At 65.4% G+C, this 13044-nt stretch overlaps 10 non-coding genes across 10 annotated transcripts; 4 read left to right on the top strand and 6 right to left on the bottom strand.

The window, feature by feature from the left end:
• Nucleotides 1–1590: 1590 nt before the first annotated feature.
• Nucleotides 1591–1663, bottom strand: TRNAE-CUC (transfer RNA glutamic acid (anticodon CUC)). The gene has a single exon. It is a non-coding gene; the product is annotated as a tRNA-Glu (tRNA).
• A 266-nt stretch (nucleotides 1664–1929) lies between these two features.
• Nucleotides 1930–2001, bottom strand: TRNAG-UCC (transfer RNA glycine (anticodon UCC)). Its single transcript has one exon. It is a non-coding gene; the product is annotated as a tRNA-Gly (tRNA).
• A 792-nt stretch (nucleotides 2002–2793) lies between these two features.
• Nucleotides 2794–2865, bottom strand: TRNAD-GUC (transfer RNA aspartic acid (anticodon GUC)). The gene has a single exon. It is a non-coding gene; the product is annotated as a tRNA-Asp (tRNA).
• Nucleotides 2866–3445: 580 nt separating this feature from the next.
• TRNAL-CAG (transfer RNA leucine (anticodon CAG)) lies at nucleotides 3446–3528 on the top strand. The gene has a single exon. It is a non-coding gene; the product is annotated as a tRNA-Leu (tRNA).
• A 1780-nt stretch (nucleotides 3529–5308) lies between these two features.
• TRNAG-GCC (transfer RNA glycine (anticodon GCC)) lies at nucleotides 5309–5379 on the top strand. Its single transcript has one exon. It is a non-coding gene; the product is annotated as a tRNA-Gly (tRNA).
• A 3202-nt stretch (nucleotides 5380–8581) lies between these two features.
• TRNAE-CUC (transfer RNA glutamic acid (anticodon CUC)) lies at nucleotides 8582–8653 on the bottom strand. Its single transcript has one exon. It is a non-coding gene; the product is annotated as a tRNA-Glu (tRNA).
• Nucleotides 8654–8919: 266 nt separating this feature from the next.
• On the bottom strand, nucleotides 8920–8991 carry TRNAG-UCC (transfer RNA glycine (anticodon UCC)). The gene has a single exon. It is a non-coding gene; the product is annotated as a tRNA-Gly (tRNA).
• Nucleotides 8992–9783: 792 nt separating this feature from the next.
• On the bottom strand, nucleotides 9784–9855 carry TRNAD-GUC (transfer RNA aspartic acid (anticodon GUC)). The gene has a single exon. It is a non-coding gene; the product is annotated as a tRNA-Asp (tRNA).
• A 580-nt stretch (nucleotides 9856–10435) lies between these two features.
• On the top strand, nucleotides 10436–10518 carry TRNAL-CAG (transfer RNA leucine (anticodon CAG)). The gene has a single exon. It is a non-coding gene; the product is annotated as a tRNA-Leu (tRNA).
• A 1780-nt stretch (nucleotides 10519–12298) lies between these two features.
• On the top strand, nucleotides 12299–12369 carry TRNAG-GCC (transfer RNA glycine (anticodon GCC)). The gene has a single exon. It is a non-coding gene; the product is annotated as a tRNA-Gly (tRNA).
• Nucleotides 12370–13044: the final 675 nt, after the last annotated feature.

The raw sequence follows: 13044 nt of genomic DNA, 5'->3' as shown, positions 1-13044 counted from the left end.
GGGTGACAGTAAGCTTCTCTATGATCACACGGGTTCCTGCTCACAAGGCTATGCCTTTCCATGCCTGGCCTTCTACTGCCCTGACATTCCAAGCCGCTGAAAAGCCCGCGGAGTGCAGTTCTACTCTCAGACACATGGGGTCGCCGGGAGTCAGAATCCACCCCATCGCCCTTTTCAAAAGCCATCTCTTTCTTCAAATCCCGTGAACGGCCACCCCAAGGGATGAAGTTATGCTCATGCCACAACAGGCATGAACCTTGAAGACATTCGCCGAGTCAAGTAAACCAGACCCAAAACAACAAACGTTGTATGATTTTACTTTCGTCGCGTCTGTATAACAGGTAACTTCCCAGACCAACAAAGGAGAATAGACGTTTCCCGGGGTAGCCGGGAAGGGGAAACAGGAGGCCCTCATTATGTGGGAACAGGGTTGGTTTGGGAATGACTAAAAAAAAAAAAAAAGTGGAAATGGATATTCGTGGCGGTTAGAAAAGACGGCGAACGTCCTTAAAGCCACTGAATTCTGCACTCAGAAATGGTGAAAATGATATATTCTGTCTTACGTATACTTTCACCACAATTAAAGACAGAGAGAGCGGGAAGGGGAGGTGAGTGGGAAGAGAACCACGAAGATACCCAAGGAACGACTGTCTGGCGTGAGGCTTGTGCGTTTCCTTGCGTGCAAACTTGATTTCTAAGAAAAAGAGTCTTGAAGCAAATATTAGACCCTCTCTGTCCTCAGGCCTTGCAAGACGCGGATGACTGCCGTCTGCCATCTACCAGGCGCGGCATCATCGATGAGTTAACAAGAGGGACGCTCGGGGTGGAAGAGGGGATGGACACCGGGATAGATATGCGATAAGGCAGGAGTGGGATAAAATGCATGGGTCGTACAATCCGGGGGGCGGGAGTAGGGGTGTTCTCGGTCAATTTGTGTCCACGCTGAGATCTGTTGGCGCCTTGCTAATACCGTCGTGTTAGAGAGTCGGGGAAGGCTACCTGCTGCCACCGCCCCTCAGCCGTTGGGCATGTCCATTTCCCCGACGGCCCCCGGTCTCACATTCCTCTCTCCCCCTTACTCTCATCCCCCCCCCCTCCGACCCCACCCGGACCCCCCCAGCTGGCCGGGCATTCCCAGATTCCCCTTTCACGTTCTTCTGTCTCCCGGCCGCCGTCGCCCTGCTCAGGGTCTGGGCCTTCACAAGCTTGGCTCCCCCAGCCCAGGTCTGGCCTGGTAGCTGAGCCAAATGCAAGCACGCGCCAGGGCGCGCGCTGGCAGCAGCGAGGACGCGGGCTCCGCTCCTGGCCACCGCCGGCCAGAGGCTGTCCTGGCCTGTGGGCTTTGGGGCTGACAGATGCCAGAGAACGCGAGCGCCTGCGCCAGCGCCAGCGCCAGCGCCAGCGCCAGCGCCAGCGCCAGGGCGGACGAGCAAGTAGGCCTGTGGTGGGCGAGCGGGTCGAAAAGGATCGGATGGCATTGGTGGCGGCAGCGGGCCAGGCGGTGTGCTGGGCCTGCAAGCGTTGGCTAAAAGGCAGGTGTGGAGGGAGGTGCGCGGCAAGTTGTTTGTGGGCAGAGAGGAAGAATACTATCTCTCTATGCCGGGAATCGAACCCGGGCCGCGGCGGTGAGAGCGCCGAATCCTAACCACTAGACCACCAGGGAGCGTCGGGACACCCGTCCTGCCTGCGCCACCTGCACTCAGCGCCTCCGCACCCCTCGGCCCCAGCCGTGGACCTTGCTCCGGCCTCCAGTCGCCCGGCCCGGCCTCCCCTGGCACTCCGCGCCCTTTTCTCTTGCTCGCAGCACCCCCAAAACGCTGGGCGCCTCCTTCCTTCTCCCACACATACACACCGAGCCAAGTGCCGACTCCGTCAGCCATACCTGGCAAGACGGCCCTGGGCTGGGCCTCTGGCAAAAAGTCAGCCCACTGCGTTGGCCGGGAATCGAACCCGGGTCAACTGCTTGGAAGGCAGCTATGCTCACCACTATACCACCAACGCCGCACGGCCCAGACAAGCCCAAGATGCCGCGCGGAACTCGCACCAGCGTGCTGCCGCCGCCGCCGCCCGCCGCCGGGCGCAGACCCTTCTCGACGCCTGGCTCACCCGTCCGCGGCTCCGGGCCCTCACAGCACCACCAGCCGCCGCCCGGCGCCAGCCGAGCCCCGCCGCTCTCCACACGCCCCCGCCCCGCCCTCCTCAGCCCCGCCGCTGGGGGGCGCTCTCCCGCTCGCTTCCTCCGGCCTCCCGCCCGCAGCGGGGCGCTCCAGGGCGCGCGGCCCCCCACCCCCGGCCCTGAGCTCCCGGCTGCGGCCTGCCCCCGGGGCACGCCTGCTCCACACCCCCGGCTCGCCAAGCCCCTTCCATTCTCCGCCACGTCGCGGCCGCTCGGCGACGCTCGGCTAGGCCACAGCCGGCACCGAGACGGTGCACATCTCCGACAGGCCGCTCTCCACCTGGCACCTGGGAGCCGGAGTCGCTGGGCGGCGGTCGGCGACCCTGAGCCGGGGGGCGGAAGACACCCATCCGCTGGGGACGGGCCGCTCCTCAAGCGCTGCCGGGACCCGAGAAGGCTGCTGTGGCTGGCGGGCGACCAGGCGCCTTGGCCAGGAGGATTGGAAGGGAAGGTGGGCGGAGGGTGGGCTGTGCCCCGCAGAGGATGACGCCAAGGGCCCAGGTGGAGCGCGGAGGGCAGGGCAGGGCGGGGCAGGGCAGGGCAGGGCATTGCGCCGGCCACTGGGTCTGAGAGCGGGCGCCGGGTGCGTGGCGGCAGAGGCCAAAAAGGGCGTCTGCCTCCCCGTCGGGGAATCGAACCCCGGTCTCCCGCGTGACAGGCGGGGATACTCACCACTATACTAACGAGGACGGCGGTGGCCGTCCGGGGTGCAGAACGCTCTCCCGCCGCCGCCGCTGCACACCACGCCGACTCCGACTCCGACGCCGACGCCTCTTCCTGCCCCCTGCTCGCTGCATGCTCGGCGACAGAGCGCGCCCCGCCCACCTCCATCCTCGCCGTCCACGCAGCCTGGCACCCGGGCCGGGCCCGGGGGATACCGAAGCTCCGCGTGCGCGGCGGCCGCTTCCCTCCACGGCGGCGAAAGCGCCGGGAGAAAGAAAGGGGATCGAGCGGGCAGAAAACGTCTGCGAGGAGGAGGAGGCATTGGTGGGCGCGAGAGCTGACGTGAGGACGGAGGCCGGGGCAGCGGCTGGCGGGGCCCGGGGGACGGTGCGTGGGGGAGTTGGCCGGGCACCTCGCCGGGTCGGCCGGCCTTGGTGGCGCTCGGCTCCGAGCCTTCGCGCGCGCCGTCCGTCCGTCCGTCCGTCCGTCCGTCCGTCCGTCGGTCGCGCAGCCGCAAGGCCGTCCAGGAGGCGCGCCGACCGGCCCAGGGCACCGGCGTTGGCGCGGCGTCGCAGCCGGGCCAGCGGCGACGCGCCCACAGCCGCCGTCAGGATGGCCGAGCGGTCTAAGGCGCTGCGTTCAGGTCGCAGTCTCCCCTGGAGGCGTGGGTTCGAATCCCACTCCTGACAAGACAACCTTTTGGCAACAGCCACCTACTGTCCCCAGCCTTCACCACACGCGTCTCTGCCCTTTACTGGGCGACTGTCCACGCTCGGGCCGTGCAATCCTTCTGCCTCTCCAGCCTCCAGCCCGTGGCCCCACCCCGCTCCGACACCCTAACTTGTCAGGCACATCCCTGACAGCTAGGATGCTCCAGCGCCTTGAACCCCTCTGGTAACTGCCTTTCCGGCCAGCCCCAGCCCAACTGCCCACCATGAAACGCACCCCTCCTACCTGCCTGCCCCCGCATCCGCGCGGTTTCTCGACTTCCCATCGCAGCTACCTCCTCTCTCTTACCCCTGTCCTCTCTCTGCCCTCGCCCTTTCCCTCTTCCCTCTGTCTTTCACCTCTCCCTCTCCCTCTCCCTCTCTCTCTGTCTTTGTCAGGCCCCGATTACCCAACAAGCAAGGTAGGCACGGGTCCAATTGTTAGGCTTCCCACCAATCTGCAGCTCACGATCTCACCGCTCTCCCACCGCAGCAAGGATGTGGTGAAGCCCACTTGAAACCGCTCACCACAGAGTAGGGAGCCAATACAGTGGAGCCCGCCCGTGCGCGCGACCCTGGCTCAACGCAAGCCGCTGCTCACCGGCCTTCCTGGTTAATCCGCCCCTGGTCTTTAGCCCCGTTTGCCTGCGTGTGTCTGTGGGCTCCATCTGGCCCGTGTGGAAAGCCCTCCCCGGTGGTCCTCCACTTTCTGCCCGCTGAACAGCAGCAACTCGCTTTTGCCCTGCGCTGCTGCAAGCAGCACCACACCACCCAAAACCTTGGCCATCATCCCGCCCTTTCCACACCAGCCTCCTGCCCATTCCTCTCTCCCGCCCCGAATCCCCTTCCCACTAACACCCGCTGCGCCCTCTCTTCAGCCCGTGGTCTCCGCGCTTGTTGAGTTTGGGGACCTTGCCTCCCCACACCGGCCATGCCGCTGCATTTTCAGCCCCACCACCGGCTGGCGAGGAGAAGCCAGAGCCGGGCACAGGGCCCGGTCCACCTCGGGCGCGCCACATCCCAGTTCCACGAGGGTAGCCGCTGCCTGGGAGCAGACCCACCGCGCCAACGACCTCTCTGCTGCCGAAGAGCTCTTTCGATGGGTGGGCCGGCTCCCGCTCCACAACCCACCCCCTCCAGCACAGCATCCTAAGGAGTGCGGCTGGCCGGAGGACGGAGGGCGGAAGGCAGGCTCAGACCGCTGTGGCCACTTTGTCCGACGTCCCGCCGCTGGCAGGCAGCCGCCACAGGAGGATGCAGGCGTCCCGCTCCCTTGCTCCCGGACCTCCTGTGCCCACACCCCCAAGCACGGGCGAGAAAACTGGCCGCCCAAGGGGGTCCTGGGGGTGCATGCCGGGGGTCGCCGCCGGGACAGCTGTGAGCACCTCTGCGCGCCACAGGCCACCTGGCCTGGCTGGGATTGGCGCTGGCCGACCAGGCTCCTTCGGGCTCTAGGCTTCCTCCCAGCCACGGGATGGGCAGGGACTACCTCTCTCCCTCCGCCTCCGTCCAGGACCCTCGACACGCCTGGCACCTGCCTCTCTTCCACGTCGGTCGCCCAGACCCCTTCCCTTGCCCGCCCGTCCCGCCCACCCGCACCAGGCCGCCGGCCCCAGGCTGGCCGCCGCCGCCTGCCTAGCTCTAGGGGAGCAGAGAGACAGACGCTCCGGCCAGGTAGTGAGCAGCGTCCTGAGCCCAGCGGCGGGCCAGCGAAGACAGGGCAGGGGCACAGGCTGGAGCCAGCCGCCCGGACGCCGGCAGCGCATGGGTGGTTCAGTGGTAGAATTCTCGCCTGCCACGCGGGAGGCCCGGGTTCGATTCCCGGCCCATGCAGTCCCCTGTCCCCTTTTGGTCGCTCTGCCCCAATTCACACCGCCGCCTGCTCAGTGCTTGCTCTGCTTGCTCTGCTCTGCTCTGCTCTGCTCTGCTCTGCTCTGCTCTGCTCTGCTCCGCTCTGGCTCTCCTACTACACTCGGGGCAACTCTCCCAGAGCCCTGGGGCTCCGCTCCCACCTGCAGCCAGCCCACCAGTGTGCCAGCGCCCTGCGCCTCTCCCACACCCTGGGGCCGAAAGCACACCGCGCTCCGGCGCCGACCGCCAGTGGGCTCTGCCCCAACACTTCTCCCGGGCAGCCACCCTTTTCTCTTCATCACCCTGACGAAACCTTAGCCACACGTTTCACTTCACGGAGGACCACCGTGCAACACGCGGGCTTTGGCTGCGGGGACTCCATGCCTCTTCCCATCTCACCACCCTTCCTGGCCACGCTCCCAAAATGACACCATCCTTGCTGGACCATTACCAAGGAAGTCGCACGGCCGGATCCATACTCGGAAAAGCAACGCATTACGCTCCCCTACCGTGTCCTGGTCATCATCGCGCACGAGAAAATGAAAGTCATGTCAGTACAGTCACTTTAGCCCACTCCTCCACAACACAGTGGTAAACACGCCCCTTCCTTGCCCGCCTCCCCCTTACCACGATCCAAACTTTTGGCCAAAGGTCACTGGAGGCATCTGTTGCTCGGGCCTCTTTCAATCTCCACTGAGTCCCCCGTCCCACCCCACCGCACCCCACGGTGCCCCAAACGCGCACCTAACGCACTCCCGTGTCCTGACAAAGGGACGTTTAAGCCTCTGGGCCAGTCGCGCGCCCTAAGACCTCACGGCCTTTTCCAGACGTTTTTCTCTCTTCCCTTCTCTTCTAATCTCTCTCTGCGTGTCTCTCTGTGTGTCTGTCTGTTTCTCGCTCCCTCTTCTGCCCGTCCGTCTCTGTCTCTATCTCTGTCTCCCTCTCTGTCTCCCGGTCCCTGTCTCACGCTGGCTCTCTCTCGACAGCACCCTTGCCCCCAATCAACCTCCCACTCTTTAGGTTGACTGACTTCAGGCACAGCACCGCGGGCAACCTTGTCTGGCCGGGTCCAGTCTCATGACGTGCCCTTGGATCTGGGTGGGACCTAAGCCCACCCTCCCAACACTCCCCCCCCACCCCCGCCACCCAGCTAGCCATCTAGTGGTCCTTCCAGCCTCCGCCTGACCCGCCACCACAGACCTCTATCACACGAACGCCTTGCCTTGCCCTGATGACGCACATCCACCGGGCTGGCCACCCCCGGCATCCCCAGGGTCGCCCCCGCCCCTCCCATGTCCCCACCCTCATCTCCACACTGGCCTGGCATAATGCTCCGAAGCCCCCAAGCCTCTGCAGCGCCGGCACCTGACTGGGCGGCCGCACTCGCTGCGCCCCCTCCTGCCCTAGGGCGGCTTGGACACTCTGACATCTGGACTCCTTCTCCCACCTGCCAGCACTCAGGACACGTCTGTCCCCTCTTTTGGGTTTCCCTCACCTTTCCCTGTCCTTTGTGTCGTGCCACCCGAACAACCAGCCAGCTTCCTCCACTGCGGTCATCTATCCACAACTCACAAAACAGGGGCAGGAAGGAAGTGCCTGGGGTGACAGTAAGCTTCTCTATGATCACACGGGTTCCTGCTCACAAGGCTATGCCTTTCCATGCCTGGCCTTCTACTGCCCTGACATTCCAAGCCGCTGAAAAGCCCGCGGAGTGCAGTTCTACTCTCAGACACATGGGGTCGCCGGGAGTCAGAATCCACCCCATCGCCCTTTTCAAAAGCCATCTCTTTCTTCAAATCCCGTGAACGGCCACCCCAAGGGATGAAGTTATGCTCATGCCACAACAGGCATGAACCTTGAAGACATTCGCCGAGTCAAGTAAACCAGACCCAAAACAACAAACGTTGTATGATTTTACTTTCGTCGCGTCTGTATAACAGGTAACTTCCCAGACCAACAAAGGAGAATAGACGTTTCCCGGGGTAGCCGGGAAGGGGAAACAGGAGGCCCTCATTATGTGGGAACAGGGTTGGTTTGGGAATGACTAAAAAAAAAAAAAAAAGTGGAAATGGATATTCGTGGCGGTTAGAAAAGACGGCGAACGTCCTTAAAGCCACTGAATTCTGCACTCAGAAATGGTGAAAATGATATATTCTGTCTTACGTATACTTTCACCACAATTAAAGACAGAGAGAGCGGGAAGGGGAGGTGAGTGGGAAGAGAACCACGAAGATACCCAAGGAACGACTGTCTGGCGTGAGGCTTGTGCGTTTCCTTGCGTGCAAACTTGATTTCTAAGAAAAAGAGTCTTGAAGCAAATATTAGACCCTCTCTGTCCTCAGGCCTTGCAAGACGCGGATGACTGCCGTCTGCCATCTACCAGGCGCGGCATCATCGATGAGTTAACGAGAGGGACGCTCGGGGTGGAAGAGGGGATGGACACCGGGATAGATATGCGATAAGGCAGGAGTGGGATAAAATGCATGGGTCGTACAATCCGGGGGGCGGGAGTAGGGGTGTTCTCGGTCAATTTGTGTCCACGCTGAGATCTGTTGGCGCCTTGCTAATACCGTCGTGTTAGAGAGTCGGGGAAGGCTACCTGCTGCCACCGCCCCTCAGCCGTTGGGCATGTCCATTTCCCCGACGGCCCCCGGTCTCACATTCCTCTCTCCCCCTTACTCTCATCCCCCCCCCTCCGACCCCACCCGGACCCCCCCAGCTGGCCGGGCATTCCCAGATTCCCCTTTCACGTTCTTCTGTCTCCCGGCCGCCGTCGCCCTGCTCAGGGTCTGGGCCTTCACAAGCTTGGCTCCCCCAGCCCAGGTCTGGCCTGGTAGCTGAGCCAAATGCAAGCACGCGCCAGGGCGCGCGCTGGCAGCAGCGAGGACGCGGGCTCCGCTCCTGGCCACCGCCGGCCAGAGGCTGTCCTGGCCTGTGGGCTTTGGGGCTGACAGATGCCAGAGAACGCGAGCGCCTGCGCCAGCGCCAGCGCCAGCGCCAGCGCCAGCGCCAGGGCGGACGAGCAAGTAGGCCTGTGGTGGGCGAGCGGGTCGAAAAGGATCGGATGGCATTGGTGGCGGCAGCGGGCCAGGCGGTGTGCTGGGCCTGCAAGCGTTGGCTAAAAGGCAGGTGTGGAGGGAGGTGCGCGGCAAGTTGTTTGTGGGCAGAGAGGAAGAAGAACGGCTTCCCTGACCGGGAATCGAACCCGGGCCGCGGCGGTGAGAGCGCCGAATCCTAACCACTAGACCACCAGGGAGCGTCGGGACACCCGTCCTGCCTGCGCCACCTGCACTCAGCGCCTCCGCACCCCTCGGCCCCAGCCGTGGACCTTGCTCCGGCCTCCAGTCGCCCGGCCCGGCCTCCCCTGGCACTCCGCGCCCTTTTCTCTTGCTCGCAGCACCCCCAAAACGCTGGGCGCCTCCTTCCTTCTCCCACACATACACACCGAGCCAAGTGCCGACTCCGTCAGCCATACCTGGCAAGACGGCCCTGGGCTGGGCCTCTGGCAAAAAGTCAGCCCACTGCGTTGGCCGGGAATCGAACCCGGGTCAACTGCTTGGAAGGCAGCTATGCTCACCACTATACCACCAACGCCGCACGGCCCAGACAAGCCCAAGATGCCGCGCGGAACTCGCACCAGCGTGCTGCCGCCGCCGCCGCCCGCCGCCGGGCGCAGACCCTTCTCGACGCCTGGCTCACCCGTCCGCGGCTCCGGGCCCTCACAGCACCACCAGCCGCCGCCCGGCGCCAGCCGAGCCCCGCCGCTCTCCACACGCCCCCGCCCCGCCCTCCTCAGCCCCGCCGCTGGGGGGCGCTCTCCCGCTCGCTTCCTCCGGCCTCCCGCCCGCAGCGGGGCGCTCCAGGGCGCGCGGCCCCCCACCCCCGGCCCTGAGCTCCCGGCTGCGGCCTGCCCCCGGGGCACGCCTGCTCCACACCCCCGGCTCGCCAAGCCCCTTCCATTCTCCGCCACGTCGCGGCCGCTCGGCGACGCTCGGCTAGGCCACAGCCGGCACCGAGACGGTGCACATCTCCGACAGGCCGCTCTCCACCTGGCACCTGGGAGCCGGAGTCGCTGGGCGGCGGTCGGCGACCCTGAGCCGGGGGGCGGAAGACACCCATCCGCTGGGGACGGGCCGCTCCTCAAGCGCTGCCGGGACCCGAGAAGGCTGCTGTGGCTGGCGGGCGACCAGGCGCCTTGGCCAGGAGGATTGGAAGGGAAGGTGGGCGGAGGGTGGGCTGTGCCCCGCAGAGGATGACGCCAAGGGCCCAGGTGGAGCGCGGAGGGCAGGGCAGGGCGGGGCAGGGCAGGGCAGGGCATTGCGCCGGCCACTGGGTCTGAGAGCGGGCGCCGGGTGCGTGGCGGCAGAGGCCAAAAAGGGTGTCTGCCTCCCCGTCGGGGAATCGAACCCCGGTCTCCCGCGTGACAGGCGGGGATACTCACCACTATACTAACGAGGACGGCGGTGGCCGTCCGGGGTGCAGAACGCTCTCCCGCCGCCGCCGCTGCACACCACGCCGACTCCGACTCCGACGCCGACGCCTCTTCCTGCCCCCTGCTCGCTGCATGCTCGGCGACAGAGCGCGCCCCGCCCACCTCCATCCTCGCCGTCCACGCAGCCTGGCACCCGGGCCGGGCCCGGGGGATACCGAAGCTCCGCGTGCGCGGCGGCCGCTTCCCTCCACGGCGGCGAAAGCGCCGGGAGAAAGAAAGGGGATCGAGCGGGCAGAAAACGTCTGCGAGGAGGAGGAGGCATTGGTGGGCGCGAGAGCTGACGTGAGGACGGAGGCCGGGGCAGCGGCTGGCGGGGCCCGGGGGACGGTGCGTGGGGGAGTTGGCCGGGCACCTCGCCGGGTCGGCCGGCCTTGGTGGCGCTCGGCTCCGAGCCTTCGCGCGCGCCGTCCGTCCGTCCGTCCGTCCGTCCGTCCGTCCGTCGGTCGCGCAGCCGCAAGGCCGTCCAGGAGGCGCGCCGACCGGCCCAGGGCACCGGCGTTGGCGCGGCGTCGCAGCCGGGCCAGCGGCGACGCGCCCACAGCCGCCGTCAGGATGGCCGAGCGGTCTAAGGCGCTGCGTTCAGGTCGCAGTCTCCCCTGGAGGCGTGGGTTCGAATCCCACTCCTGACAAGACAACCTTTTGGCAACAGCCACCTACTGTCCCCAGCCTTCACCACACGCGTCTCTGCCCTTTACTGGGCGACTGTCCACGCTCGGGCCGTGCAATCCTTCTGCCTCTCCAGCCTCCAGCCCGTGGCCCCACCCCGCTCCGACACCCTAACTTGTCAGGCACATCCCTGACAGCTAGGATGCTCCAGCGCCTTGAACCCCTCTGGTAACTGCCTTTCCGGCCAGCCCCAGCCCAACTGCCCACCATGAAACGCACCCCTCCTACCTGCCTGCCCCCGCATCCGCGCGGTTTCTCGACTTCCCATCGCAGCTACCTCCTCTCTCTTACCCCTGTCCTCTCTCTGCCCTCGCCCTTTCCCTCTTCCCTCTGTCTTTCACCTCTCCCTCTCCCTCTCCCTCTCTCTCTGTCTTTGTCAGGCCCCGATTACCCAACAAGCAAGGTAGGCACGGGTCCAATTGTTAGGCTTCCCACCAATCTGCAGCTCACGATCTCACCGCTCTCCCACCGCAGCAAGGATGTGGTGAAGCCCACTTGAAACCGCTCACCACAGAGTAGGGAGCCAATACAGTGGAGCCCGCCCGTGCGCGCGACCCTGGCTCAACGCAAGCCGCTGCTCACCGGCCTTCCTGGTTAATCCGCCCCTGGTCTTTAGCCCCGTTTGCCTGCGTGTGTCTGTGGGCTCCATCTGGCCCGTGTGGAAAGCCCTCCCCGGTGGTCCTCCACTTTCTGCCCGCTGAACAGCAGCAACTCGCTTTTGCCCTGCGCTGCTGCAAGCAGCACCACACCACCCAAAACCTTGGCCATCATCCCGCCCTTTCCACACCAGCCTCCTGCCCATTCCTCTCTCCCGCCCCGAATCCCCTTCCCACTAACACCCGCTGCGCCCTCTCTTCAGCCCGTGGTCTCCGCGCTTGTTGAGTTTGGGGACCTTGCCTCCCCACACCGGCCATGCCGCTGCATTTTCAGCCCCACCACCGGCTGGCGAGGAGAAGCCAGAGCCGGGCACAGGGCCCGGTCCACCTCGGGCGCGCCACATCCCAGTTCCACGAGGGTAGCCGCTGCCTGGGAGCAGACCCACCGCGCCAACGACCTCTCTGCTGCCGAAGAGCTCTTTCGATGGGTGGGCCGGCTCCCGCTCCACAACCCACCCCCTCCAGCACAGCATCCTAAGGAGTGCGGCTGGCCGGAGGACGGAGGGCGGAAGGCAGGCTCAGACCGCTGTGGCCACTTTGTCCGACGTCCCGCCGCTGGCAGGCAGCCGCCACAGGAGGATGCAGGCGTCCCGCTCCCTTGCTCCCGGACCTCCTGTGCCCACACCCCCAAGCACGGGCCAGAAAACTGGCCGCCCAAGGGGGTCCTGGGGGTGCATGCCGGGGGTCGCCGCCGGGACAGCTGTGAGCACCTCTGCGCGCCACAGGCCACCTGGCCTGGCTGGGATTGGCGCTGGCCGACCAGGCTCCTTCGGGCTCTAGGCTTCCTCCCAGCCACGGGATGGGCAGGGACTACCTCTCTCCCTCCGCCTCCGTCCAGGACCCTCGACACGCCTGGCACCTGCCTCTCTTCCACGTCGGTCGCCCAGACCCCTTCCCTTGCCCGCCCGTCCCGCCCACCCGCACCAGGCCGCCGGCCCCAGGCTGGCCGCCGCCGCCTGCCTAGCTCTAGGGGAGCAGAGAGACAGACGCTCCGGCCAGGTAGTGAGCAGCGTCCTGAGCCCAGCGGCGGGCCAGCGAAGACAGGGCAGGGGCACAGGCTGGAGCCAGCCGCCCGGACGCCGGCAGCGCATGGGTGGTTCAGTGGTAGAATTCTCGCCTGCCACGCGGGAGGCCCGGGTTCGATTCCCGGCCCATGCAGTCCCCTGTCCCCTTTTGGTCGCTCTGCCCCAATTCACACCGCCGCCTGCTCAGTGCTTGCTCTGCTTGCTCTGCTCTGCTCTGCTCTGCTCTGCTCCGCTCTGGCTCTCCTACTACACTCGGGGCAACTCTCCCAGAGCCCTGGGGCTCCGCTCCCACCTGCAGCCAGCCCACCAGTGTGCCAGCGCCCTGCGCCTCTCCCACACCCTGGGGCCGAAAGCACACCGCGCTCCGGCGCCGACCGCCAGTGGGCTCTGCCCCAACACTTCTCCCGGGCAGCCACCCTTTTCTCTTCATCACCCTGACGAAACCTTAGCCACACGTTTCACTTCACGGAGGACCACCGTGCAACACGCGGGCTTTGGCTGCGGGGACTCCATGCCTCTTCCCATCTCACCACCCTTCCTGGCCACGCTCCCAAAATGACACCATCCTTGCTGGACCATTACCAAGGAAGTCGCACGGCCGGATCCATACTCGGAAAAGCAACGCATTACGCTCCCCTACCGTGTCCTGGTCATCATCGCGCACGAGAAAATGAAAGTCATGTCAGTACAGTCACTTTAGCCCACTCCTCCACAACACAGTGGTAAACACGCCCCTTCCTTGCCCGCCTCCCCCTTACCACGATCCAAACTTTTGGCCAAAGGTCACTGGAGGCATCTGTTGCTCGGG

Source organism: Loxodonta africana, chromosome 3, assembly GCF_030014295.1.
Source record: "Loxodonta africana isolate mLoxAfr1 chromosome 3, mLoxAfr1.hap2, whole genome shotgun sequence".
NCBI classification, from domain to species: Eukaryota; Metazoa; Chordata; class Mammalia; order Proboscidea; family Elephantidae; genus Loxodonta; species Loxodonta africana.
Note: the sequence above shows the minus strand (reverse complement) of the source record. Positions and strands in the feature narration are given on the sequence as shown.